Source organism: Lissotriton helveticus, chromosome 3_1 (assembly GCF_964261635.1).
Source record: "Lissotriton helveticus chromosome 3_1, aLisHel1.1, whole genome shotgun sequence".
In the NCBI taxonomy this organism is placed as follows: Eukaryota; Metazoa; Chordata; class Amphibia; order Caudata; family Salamandridae; genus Lissotriton; species Lissotriton helveticus.
In genome coordinates this window covers 1,462,342,970-1,462,356,047 of record NC_136061.1, presented here as the reverse complement: position 1 = coordinate 1,462,356,047, position 13,078 = coordinate 1,462,342,970, and positions in this window count along the sequence as shown.

Sequence of the window (13,078 nt, the reverse complement as noted above, 5' to 3'; positions counted from 1 at the left end):
TTTTACTGTAAGATGTATAATGAAGAGCAGCATAGAGATCCCGATGAAATTTACAGATACTTACACGATACACCCAGTAAGGTGTTATCAGATGCTGACAGGGAATCTTTGGACGCATCGCTAGAGGAAGAGGAGATCATGGATGCTATGCTTAGCTTACCCTCAGACAAAGCTGCAGGGCCTGACCAGATTCCGGGGGAATTCTACAAAGTGTTTTTTAAAACAATCAAAAGGGATCTAATTAGGACAATCAGGAAGGCACAACTAGGTTTGTCCATACCACCTAGCTGGGCGGGGGCATACATCTTGATAATTCTTAATAAGGGAAACCCTCAACGGAGCCAGGATCTTACCGCCCAATCACTCTTATAAACTCAGACTTAAACATTTTCTCCAAAGCGCTGGCTGTAAGATTCTCTAGGTGTATAGATAATTTAGTGAGTATAAACCAGCATGGCTTTATTCCGAATAGGGGTACCACTGAACATATCAGGAAGGTGATCACTTTATTTGATGTACATGAGGTCGCGGGAATCCCAATGACAGTTATGCCACTGGACGCTGAAAAGGCATTTGATCGAGTATCTTTAGAGTTCCTATGGGCGGTGCAGAGAAGAGGAGGCTTTGGGGAGGGTTTTGTGAGAGCCATCCAGACACTGTATAGGGTACCTACTGGATGTATTAGGGTGAATGCCGGCCGTACAGCTCCATTTGGAATAACATGGGGCACAAGGCAGGGGTGCCCGTGCTCTCCTTTGCTGTTTGCAATGTACATAGACCCACTGATACACAAACTGGAGCAAAACAATCGGATCGCACCGATAGTAACTAAAATGGGCCTCTGTAAAATACTTGCATACGCCGATGACGTGGCGGTTATTACACCTTCACCCACAGAGGCTATCAGGGCAATAGAAGAGGAAGCAGAGCAGTTTGGACAGGTGGCCGGATTTGCCCTAAATAAGGCTAAAACTCAAATTATTAAAAATGCACAGGTAGATTGTACAGATTCACGGGTTGTATTGGCTTGGGTTTACTTGGGAGTGACGGTCACTGCAGAGCTGGACAGGCTGGTAGAAATAAACATAAGTCCAATAATTAAGAAAGCGAAGAAAGATATGGATAGGGTGCATAACTTACATATGTCACTAGTAGGGCGGGTACATTTTGTTAAAATGAACTTATGGCGTCAATTTTTATATTTATTTAGGACGATCCCTCTTTTTTTTAACTCCACCTGGTTTAGCACAATAGAGCAAATGATAAATCGCTTTGTTTGGTCACAGTGTAAAACAAGAAGAGCAATGAGATTCATGTCACTACCCAGGGATAGGGGGGTGCGCACTACCGGACTTGAGACTATATTATTGGGCAGCAGCCTTACAGCAAATGATAGGCCTCATAGGGGGGGGCAGAGACAGAAGCAGGGACACAGTCTGGGTCAACTTCTATTTAAGGACTAGCACTGGGGGAGAATGTAGAGAATGCTTTTTTGAAGTATACTGAACCCAGTTACTTTAAGAAAACAAGATTTAAAACAGTGGATGCGCCATACAGGATCTGGAAGGCCTTTACAAAAAGTTTTGGTTTGGGGAGATTTAACACCTATACCAGACTATGTAGGAATCCTACAATTCCGCAAGAGATTTTTGCGGATGCGACCTTCCTGGAATGGGGACGTCTTGGGGTGAAGAAAGTGAGGGACATGGTAGGATCGGAAGGAATGCGGCAATTCTCGGAAATACAAGGTGTATTCGGCATTAGTTCAAAGAGCTTCTTTAAGTATTTGCAGGATAGAAGCTTCCTATCCAGCAAAAGAGGGGGATCTCGAGGGTTTGTAGATAACACAATTCTAAGGATTGCTGAGGGGGAACATGGGTGTACAATTAAACGATTTTATGCAGAGCTCATGCTGAATCGAGAGGATGATTTAGGAAAATACGAAACTAAATGGATGGTCAAATTAGGAATAGCACAGGGGGTATTTCTGAATTCATTACAGTTAGGCCAGGAGATCCTTCGCTCAGCAGCCTTACAAGCCCAACATTTTTAAACAATTTATACACTATACTATACACTGGCCAGAATTGCAAAATTGGGGGGTAAACAGGGGATTACATGTCCGCGGTGTGACAGCACAGAAGGAGTTATAGTACACATATTTGCTACCTGCCCTGACCTGCATCCCTTGAAAGGAGCTATCGAAGTATTTCTGGAAAGATCGTTAAATATAGAGGTCGTTAACCTCAGACTTGATATTACCAGGGGTGGGGCAGGGCTTACATTATCCTCAGTATGAATATTTCCTGTTTGTGGCCATGGCAGTGTTTCGGATATGTATTGCTTCTGCATGGCGGGACCGTCTCCAGCCCACAGTACATCAATGGGTAGCCAGGCTGCTAAACATTTACAATTTGGAAAAAGCGATGTATGCTAGGAGGGGAAAAACAGGAAGAGCATTAGGGCTACGTATATGGAATCCAATTAGGGAGGGGAAGGAAAGAAGTCAGTATAATACAGTGGAGCAAAATTAACTGTTTAGACTTTTCTCCTCTTTGTAAACTTTTTTTCAGTCTTTTTATAACTTCTGCAAGTTTCTCGTCTCTCTCCCTGTAGCAGTAATTAGTTTTCATATGTATTTCTTTTGTCCATTATTTCATTATGCGTAAAAATGTCCGGTGCGGGTGGGTGGGGTAAAATGCTGTTAAAACTTCTTAATAAAATATGATTTAAAAAAAAAAGAAGAAAATCATTGCTTGATAACACCCAGATAGGAATATATCTAATAATTGATGGTTTACATGCTCAGTATTTCCTCTTTCGTTACGGTATGGATCATACAATGGCCCTCTCACTGTTTTTAAATTTATACCGTCTGCTGCTAAAGGGCGATAAAAGGTATGCTCTAGCTGTACACTGGCTAGGCTATTTTGTACTGCACTGAGCCAAGGTATACTTTTACCCCTATCACATTTAAGGCAATCTGTAATAATTTCTTGAGTTAGAATTGCAGCAGGATTTCGCTATATCTTTAGCCAGAATAATGCAGGTCGGGATTTAATAAAATCCTCCACATAATGTACATTTAATTCTTTGTGACATATGTAAGTGGGCGATGAAATTTGTGCTCCTAGTACCTTTCTACAAAATCTGTTTTCCTCAATTTGTGTCCCATTACAATTACAGTCCCCCATACTTCCGCGTCATAAGTCGCCGTTGGTACACATTGGGTTTTATAAATCTGTAATAGGGGTATCACCACCTCTACCTTCTTGGGCTGTCGCAGGCTGATGATAGAATTAACTGCCTTACCAAGTTTATTTCTACCATGGGCTACGTGCGGTTGCCATGATCCTGAGTCTGAAAAAACTAGGCCCAAGTAAGGAAAAGTGCTAGTTTTTTTAGATGATCATTTCCTGACATTATGTGCTTAATACGGTGCATTTTTGGCCCACAGGACATTATATAAGATTTTTTTAAATTAGTGCAGAGGTCCAAATCTGCCATAAAAGATACAAAGCCCGAAATTAAAGTGAGAAGTCCTTTTGGTGTGCGGCCCATAAGGACCGCATCGTCCTCATATAAAAGTACGGGAAAAAGTTTACCATTAATTTTAGGTACGTCACATGTTAATTTGGACAGGGAATTGTTTAGTTCATTTATATAAATATGAGCATGTAAAATACTGAATGCAGATACATCATGCAAGATAACACTAAACCGTACCAAATTATAAACATTCTAAATCCTGAACACAGAGGGAAAGATTAATGCAAGATATTCATAACACATTAACATCACACACTACTGGATGCAAGAATAGCACTGTACTCATTTCCATGAAATAACATATTCCTGCTTCTTCTTTGCCCTATTATGAATTTGCCAACTCTTTCTTCTTGACAACAAATCATTACTGCCATTTTCAGCGATATGTTTTTCAAAATGCTTGACAGGTTCAGATTTGGTAAAACCTTTGTATTTTTTACTAGGATCCAGAGCCACACAGGACAGTGCTCCACCAACATCCATCTGTAAATGTCACTGCATTTCTGGGCAGCTCACAAATTTGATGAGAATCCTTAAATCTTGATAACCCTTTACTCAATATTACAGGATTTGTCACATTTACCCAATTACCAACTTTCTGTTTGCATACTCAATATTTGATTGGCTATTGGTCCTTATAATATTTGTTTATTTATAAACTTTCTCAGCGGTCTTCCATACATCTTTCACATTGCACTCTTCATGAAACAACTTTACTATCCAAAATGGACACAGTTCTGTTGATGCTTTTCTTCTACTCATTAGTTCAAACAGACTTTTGCTAGTGGCCATATGTGATGTAGTGCAGTAAGACAACGCTAATTCCTAGACTGCCTGGTCCACACATCAGTTGTTTTTGTGTGCTGCTTGAATTCACTCCAATTATACTTTATTAAAACGTTCAAATTTGCTATTATTTGCGAGTGATATAAAGGAGTCTTGAAGTGCCTGATTGCACATTTGTTCAGAAATTGTTGAATTTCTTTGGAAACAAGCTGCACTCCATTGTCAGTTAAAACTTTTCCTAGAAATCCTTCTCTTATAAATATTTGTTTAAACAATTGATTACACTTCTAGTGGTTGGAAGAGTCACTGATTCTACCTCAACCCATCCGAACAAATGGTCATTAATTAAAATGAAGTATCTCATGTTATGTAGTAGGATATGAAAAGGCCCCAGAAAAGCAATTCCTAATTTTTGCCATGCTCTATTAGGTGAAGGCACAGAAGATTCAACCTTCCCCTCTGTGACAAACACTTTATCACTTCTATTGCAACTTACACACATTTTAACATGCTTAACACGACCAAACCCTTGCTTAAGCGGGACCCCATTATAGCAGGTATCCAATTTCGAATAACTTAGGATCATCCTTAGCGGGCTGATAGATTGGCTAGCTCACATTTCCAAACACATACACAAATTAGCACAAACCACTGGTAGACTCACATAGATATTAAGGGGGTCCTTTATAAAGCCTGTCTTCCTAGTATTTAAGATCTAAATGCCTCAAGCAGTGAGGGCTACAATGTATGGGGCAGAGCTTTGGGGCCACAAGCCTGCCAATCCCCTCAACCCGATAGAGAATTGATTCCTGAGGCAACTGTTGAATGTTCCATTTAGTAAACCGCTAGTTCCTGTAAGGCTCAATCTGAGGGTCAGGTCATTATCAGAGGGGATTGCCCTCAGGCCATGACTTTACTTAAGAAGAGCTTGGGCACCAGCAGAACTGATCTCATATAGACTAGGCCTGGAAGAGATACTTGGCATTTAGGATGCTGATAGATTTCCATGGGCTAGATTTGTTAGAGATTCTTTGAGCTGCATAGGGAGAGCTAGTCGGTGGGATGATCTCAGCAAGGCCTTACTTATATTTCTAAAGCTTAACAAGGATCTGCAAGGATTTTAAACTAAGTACTCATCTTGTGAGCTCTACACTGGGTTTAGTGACCTACAGATATATACTGCAAAATGATTCTCAGAAAATCAAAGGGTGCCTGAATGAAATCAAACGCACCCTAGCTGGGAAACTTTATGTAAAGTTCAGATTTGGTACTCTTCCCCTGCAAACATTTACCTATAAATGGGCTGCTATAGCCAACAATAAGAAGCAGGTCTGTCCGTCCAGTGACCTGATGGGTAAAATGGAGGTTAATTTCCTCCTTTCTGCCCCGTATTTAGCAGGTTCCGGTCAAAATGGCTAGTCCCCACACATAGGAACCGTGGGACGACTCAACACAACAAGGTGATCAGAATGCTTAAAAATGATACCCGTCAATCCATAGCATTTGCAGTATCTTATTTTGAATGTGATGCATCAGGAACAAATGTGTGCCAGTAGTTGAAATCAGGTAAAATGTATATTATCTGAGTTGTCATGTATACAACATGCATAATTCGTGGTTTTCAGAATCCTTCCAAATGCCCATCTGTTCCTATAGACTAACGACTCATCATTGTGCGAAGTCATGCCATCTATTGATTGAGTGTATGATGGAGGAGGGACAAGAATTGTACATTGGTCTTTGTTTAAAAAAAATCAATAACATTTTATTACTAAATGTCAACTAATTTGTGCAATAATAATGGTCTCTCACAGCTCTCAAATATAATATTCCGGTCTTTATAGCCTAATGATTTACCACGGTACAATGATTTTGTTATTTGCTCTTGGATTGATAAATGGAGGAAGGGTCAAGTGAGTTAATTTATTCTGCTTCTTTGAAAAAAAATGTTTTAGCCACCCTCAGTTGTTTAAATTGATGTTTTATGTTCTATTTATGGAGTTGTGCTCAGGAGGTTTTACTGTACTGTGTTTTAAACTATTAATGTGTCTGTCTTTGGTAGCATAATGCCAAAAAAAGAGTATTTGACTTGACTTGACATGCTCATGTAATTTCCCATCCAATCTTGGCCACCCAAAATAAATCAGTATTTTTATTTTAGTAATAATTTAATCTAAATGACCTGTATGAGCTGATGAAATTATGAAATTATGCTCTGCCTGAGACATTCAGGTGGTACCTGTTTGTTTTGTCGCACTATTCTTCTCACCCTCAATGGTAATCAATGGTACTCAATGATACTCACCAGCCACTTTAAAGAATATTTGCAAATTAACTGAGAAATTCTTCTCATTAGGCCATCCTTACTTGACCAAAGTCATTACTTCCTTCGAAATCTTGTCTTCATTTACTGCATCCACCCATTCCTTCTCTTCACTCTCATGTTACTGTCATTAATACATGCCAGAACACACTTTAATGTATGTTTCCCAATCCTGTTCTTCTACAACTACAACTGGTCTGCTCGACAGTTTTTCCCCACGGAATGTAAAGAACAGTGAATGCAAATTCCAAATGTTTGGCAGACAAACTAGCAATGCAGGCAGTAGAACATTTCACCTTCTTACCTGACTAAATATCCACAAAAGGACAATGGGCAGTCTTCAAAACACATGGTCTACTCCATAAATACTCTATACATTTCTCCACATGCCACACACACACACACACCAGGAGTTCTCTATTGCTGAATATTTTCGTTCCACTTGACGCAAAACCCTCAAAACAAACCCTATTGTGTTTTTACATGTGCTCTCATTTTGTGACAACACTGCTCCTAAACCGTATTAATACATGTCTACTATGAGAATAGTTATCTTTCCTTCCATAAATGGTTGCACTGCTGGTGCACTAGTAATCAAATTTTGTATCTTTTGAAACATATTTTCACACTCATTAGACCCCTAGAATGAAGCTCCTTGCTTTACAATGACCTGAAACATTCAATCTTTTTGGAAAAATCTTTTTAAAATGTTGCATAAAATTCTCACAATCCTAAAAACAACAACAATTGTTTTCTATTCACTGGAGCCGGAGCATCTACAATGCTTTTTACTTAACTTGGCCTGGGTTTAACCCCTTGTTCTGAAATAATGTGTCCTAAATCTTCTATTTTTCTGCTCTAAAAGACACAGTAGGCTGATCACTGAAAATCCAAAAAGCATGCACATTGATGTAATCTGCAATGAGTTTTATTGTGTGCAAATCACTGTACAGACGTACTTTTTAAAGTAAAACCTTTTCCAACGTGGCTGATGTTTTTACAAGTCTACTTTCTATGTTGCTCATCAATAACTTGTATGTACTTCCTTTTTCCTTTCAGTTTTTTGGAACAATGATTGGAGTGGAAGTTCTTTCTTTCAACCAGCCCTGATCTCAGGTAAGAAAACAACTCTGGTAATAATTTGTAATTATCTCAGAGGCGAAAATAGATGCAGAGGTTGCTCTAAGTGAAAGAGCTTTCTCCGGGTGAAACGTCTTGCGGGTCTGCTTAAATAAATTAGCTCCTGAAACGGGGGTCTTAGGCCCGGGAGGCAAGGTTCAGTCAGGGCCGTACTAATGTATTGTACAAGGCAAGAGAGCCTGGACCTTATTTTATCAGTAAATGTAGTTCCAATTCACGTTTTGGACAAACCCCTTGCTTTTTGTTTGCACCGCTATTTTATTTATACCTTTTAATTAGGAAAATGTTGTTTTTTCGTATATAGTCAAACATGAAAAAGACAAAGGTCTAATTATATTCGAATACCTTACATATATTAGACAATCATGTTACACAATATTAATACACATAAAAGCAATTTGCACATTGAATACAAAAAATAAACAAACTAACATCCTATCTTCTGACGTTCTTATGTCAACTTTAGCAAAGAACTCAAACCACTGATCCTAGACTATCTGAAAGTGTCTGAGTCGGGTATCAAAAAGGAACACTGGGAACACTTTGATGTCTGGTGATTTGTGAAGTGAGAGCCGAGAAAAAGGGGAGGGGTCCCAAAACATGTTTTCCCTATTCATTTTTCTATAGCAAAATTGAACAGACATACTGGAAAAAAAATTGAACGCAATTAAACTGAATTCGGCAGAAAGCTAGCTCTTTGTCCAGAAAGTATGCTTTTAATGATTTTATGTAATCTGTTTACTAGCTTTAAAAACATTGATTCTCATTTTTGTATATTTCACCCTTCAGTGGGCAAGTGGAGCTGACAGATCTCAAGTTAAGATCTGATTGGCTGCCACCAAATCAACCAAGTATAAAACAACATTTAAGTGGGCAGGGTGTGGACATCCTGCCAGCCTTCTTGACCTGGTGTTGGGGTCCCAGAGGGATCCCCATGTGGCCCAAGATGTATTTTTTAAACATTTTACCTCACATCTGTTGAGGATCCCCAGATATTGGTAAAATAAAAAAGGAAGGCTCCTACCTATTCAAAAACTAAAAATACAGGGTGAGTCAGGGATAGGGAGGAAGCACCACCATATATTTTCATGAGGAGGAGGGTATGCATCCCCCTTTCCTGAGCAATGCTATGTCCAGTGGATCCAATCACACGGTGCATACTCTGTGACAGTGTCCCAGGCACCCCATTCCCCAGCACACCATCATTTCCCTGCTTGAGAGGGCATGGACAGGGAAGCCTTCTGTGCTCCTACCTGTTGAAAGTAGAAAGAAAATCTGCACCTGCCGCTGGGACCAATGCCGAATCCCGCCGTAATTTGATGGGTTCTAAGAAGGGAGCTCCCATAGAAAAAAAGAATGTGGGGTGCCCCGGAGGGGCACTGGAGCACCCTAGTGTTAAATAATAAAACATGTCCAGCTTCTGTGCTTCCCCATACAATGAGGCTTCTTCCTGGGAGGTGACAAGGAAACGGGGGCCCTAGGGTATTTGTGGCCCTTTACCTGAAACCTGGCAGCAGTCAGTAATTGTCCTGGTGTTCAACAAGAGCATTAGGCATGATCCAGCCTGCTATAGGGCAATCTCCTTTGTGGATATTGAAGTAAAAATAATAGGGAAAGTCATTCTAGAGAGGCTATCAAGCTGGGACAATGAGAACAATACCTTATCTAAACTCCACTAAGGGTTTCGGTCGGGGAGGGGCACAGTGGAACAGAATTTAAATATGTACCTTCTGATCTCCAAGTATGCTAAGGTTGGAAGTCCAGCTTCTTGTGGTAGGATTGGTTACATGATGTCTGGGAAGAAGCCATGTGACCCGCTGTGGGCACCGGGGTTGAAAACCAGCACCAGGGACTGCATTCCCCAGGCTCCCCACAAGGCTGACACCACTTTCCACACCCAAAGGCACTTAATTAGGCAGAGAGCACCCGCTGCACGGGATGCTCCTTCGCCGCACCGGCCACTGTGGTTGAGAGCCAGCACCGTGGACTGCATTCCCCAGGCTCCCTTGCAATGCTGACACCGCTTTCCATGCCTGGAGATGCATAAATTAAGCTGAGAGCTCCTGCTGTGTGGGAGGCGACCGGGCAAAGCCCGGGCCAAAGGCGGTCCCATCCTTGCCTGTCATTGCCAGGAAGAGGCAGGGCAGGGCCACCCCTCTTACACCCAGTTGCTGGAGTGCATTGCTGGTTGATATCTGCTCCTTGAGGTACTGTGTCCATTTTCCTTTTTCTTCTCCTGTTGGTCCTGCACAAGAATCGACTGGAACTTTTGATTGCTAACACTGCCTGACTGCCTGCTTAACATATTTTATATAACTGACTCAGGCCTCTGACATTGGCCTGCTGACTTCTACTCTGTCTTTGGACCCTGCTGCTGCAAGCGAATCATTTTCTTGTGGCAGCTTTCCCTCTCTGCCTTACAACTGTCCCAATCAGTGGGTATAAAGCTACTTTGGCTCATAGAGTTTGTATAGCCTGGAGAATTAAATCTGTGTACACAGCTATAATCTTTTGAGAATGTGGTTTGCTAACTGTGAGACCATACAGGCTAATTTTTTAACCAAAGCACCTGCTACATTATTATTTTGCTTTAATACTCTTAGGAAAAAGGTTGGTTGGGTTTATATCTGTTTTGGCCCACGTGATCTGAGCTCTGAGGGGTGGGGAAGAGAAAAGCTATGGAGGTTAATGGTGGTGGCCATGTTGGGAAAGGCAAACATGTCAGAAAATCGCTGAAACACCCAGGCAGCAATTGCACTCTTGACCACATTGACAGCCTGATTAGTGAGTGCGAAGGTATCTTAGTGGTTGAACCAGCTACCGCGCACCACTTCTGGCCAATTTCCTACCCGAATTCCCAGTCCAAGCAGCTCAACCACCATTCTAGCAACGTTCCAAAAAAACATCACTTAAAGGGACCCTCTCACACAATCAGGAAGTACTATTAGACACTGTGAGGGCTTGCCCACCCCCCATTAGCCCCACATACCTCTAGCAACAACACCTCACAGTCAGGATCCACTATTCCATGCGCAAAATGGTTCACTCACTTACTGGACCTGTCTGATGACCCCAAGGAAGATACTCGCGAGCCTCCCCTTGTTTCCACTGCTGTGGGCACGCCAAGTCTAGTCTAGAACCCCAGAATAATCACCAACTCATAAATATGCTCAGGGCATAAATAGGGACCATGAGATCCATGATCGAAGGTTTGTTTTATTTTATTTAAATGTTTATTGGATATATGACATGATTGCAAATTCATTCAACAAAACACAGATTAAAAAACAGAAAACAATTCATGTCATACAGGTTGCGCCGCAGGAAGATAGGAAGAAAGGGAAAATAGAGAAAAAGGAAGCTAAAGCATATTTAATTACAATAAAGCAGAAAGGGAAAGAATCAGAAAAATCAGGAAAGCTGGCATTTTCATCCACCTATCATAAACCTCAATTATTGAGAGTCATCCAATTATTAAGAGGTTCCCAGATTCGTTCTCCCTCCCTCCAAGCCCTAGGTCCTCTTCTCTTGAAAACCGACAATTCCCATCTACTAACATTAATACATTTACCCAACCATTCATGCACAATTGGGGGAATAGGATCCAGCCAAACGGTAGCAATTGATAACCGCAAGGTAGCCATGGCATTAAACAATAATTTACACTCTGCTTCAGTCATATTCTGATCCCCTACCCCCAGCATTACAGCCTGAGGTGTCAACGAAATCTGGCATTTGAAAATTTGTTCCAGATAGTGTTCTATATTTTTAAGAAGAGGTATCAAAGTAGGGCAGGTTGCGAAGATATGGATACTGTCAACTGCATATTCGCCACACCAGGGGCAGTTTACCCCTGTCGTACCTCCCCATCGTTGTATACGGTGTGGAGTTATATATAAGTTACACCATGTCTTAAAACACTGGACCTGGAGATTTGTAGAGGTAGTAGCTGTTTGACTATAGCCTAAAGATTTTTCACATGTCTCCTGTCCAGCCTCTAAACAAGTCTGCCATCGACTAAAATGTTTATTTAAATCATCACTCCCCCCATCATTAAGTAATATTTACATTTTAGAGATAGTTGATTGACCCCCCTTAATTGCGTCTAGTAGTGGAATGTGATCCCAGCTGGCAGTTTTCCTAGAGAAAAAATCTCGAATCTGTAAAAATTAAAACAATTGTCTATTACTAATTCCAAACTTCTGTTTTAATTGTTCAAAAGTCTATAGCCCGGATTCTGCCATAATGTCTCCAATTACATCAACCCCCTGTGATGCCCAATCTCTTAAATATCCATCATGAAATATTCCTGGTAGCAAAGTATTTCCTGTAAAGGGAGAATATATATGAATCCTTCCAATATTACACAATTTCCCTACCATAGACCATACTTTGAATGCACCCAACAAAACCTTGAACCTAACCCGTTTAAAGTAAGCAAAATCAATGTGTCTGAATAAAAGCCCTCGAGCTTCCTCTCCATAAATTAAATGATAAATTGAGACATCCAAACATTCTTGATCCTGGACGTCTAATAATGCGGCAATATGTCTCAACGTTATTGCCCAATAATACATCTAAAAATTGGGCACGGACCATCCCCCCCTCTCCCTGGGCAATGTCATATATTTCATAGCACGCCTTGGGCGTTTCCCTACCCAAAGGAACCAAGAGATGATCCGGTACATTTTTCTAAACCAGCTACCCAGCTACGGTCAAACAGTACAGGAATAGCTCTCAAATAATACAGAATTTTGGGCAAAAATATCATTTTGACCTGTCAGAACCGCAAATCAGAGTGAAGGAATTTGTGGAGTATGTTCCTTGATTAGGGAGCAAGAGTTCCCTAGCTGTAGTGCATGGACCGGTCTGGTCCGCAGTTGGAGGGCTAAGATGGCACCTAAGATGGCCACTGATGCTAGAGCTGAGGTGAACGGTCTAGTCAATGTGCCCACAGCTGCAGGAGAGTAGAGAAGCAGCGCGAGTGCCTCAGTGACGATGCACTTCACTGAAGATTTCAGTCAGGAAGGTCGTCGTTGCAGCGCTACGTTTCCAGAGCTTCACAGTCCCGTTATAGTTAATATATTTCCCCCAGTTTATTTTCGGAATTGAGAAGGAGAGATTTCCAGAGAGACTCGGCATCCTGCGTTCGTGTGAGTAACTTCAGGAGCAGAAAATCTGGAGCGCGCCGAGAGTGACTCAGGCTTCGTCAGAAGAAGGAAATTACAGTTTAAAAGTTTGAGCAGCACGAAGAGGCCACATTTCAACACAGAGCTAAGT